The 342-nt window shown below is 59.6% G+C and overlaps 1 long non-coding RNA gene across 2 annotated transcripts in view; it reads right to left on the minus strand.

Annotated features, from left to right (window-relative positions):
• The window catches only part of LOC108448642, a 9,409-nt gene extending 9,074 nt beyond the window's left edge, over nt 1-335 (minus strand). For both annotated transcript variants that reach the window (XR_001864608.1, XR_001864606.1), the window contains exon 1: nt 64-335. This is a non-coding gene — a long non-coding RNA (uncharacterized LOC108448642). The remainder of the gene's footprint in view (nt 1-63) is intronic.
• Between the last annotated feature and the right edge of the window lie 7 nt (nt 336-342).

The following is a 342-nucleotide window of genomic DNA, read 5'->3' on the forward strand; positions in this document are numbered from 1 at the left end:
GACGTTCCCGGCAACTTTTGCAGGAGATTTTGGCGCTTCAGGAAAAAGCGGAGGGGTAGAGACCTGCCAAGCGGTTTCCAGCTGGCGTCTGGCAGGAGTAGCTCAACTTCGTTCAGCATCTTGTCCCTCACTGTCGTCTCCCTTCCAGTTGCAGCCCGTTAGTTCCCACTAGGAGCTCCGGCAGCCGTCGAGGGAGAGAGGCAGGGGCCTCTCTACAGCTGCAAATCCTCTGCGAGGCGGGCGGAGCAGACAAGAACGGAGGCGACGCACCCATACGAGGTCGGCACACAACATCAGGGAAAGTTTTGAAGAGCGAAGGACCTGGCAGGATGGGGGGGAGGG

This window comes from Corvus brachyrhynchos, unplaced genomic scaffold (assembly GCF_000691975.1).
Source record: "Corvus brachyrhynchos isolate BGI_N302 unplaced genomic scaffold, ASM69197v1 scaffold188, whole genome shotgun sequence".
Classification (NCBI taxonomy): Eukaryota; Metazoa; Chordata; class Aves; order Passeriformes; family Corvidae; genus Corvus; species Corvus brachyrhynchos.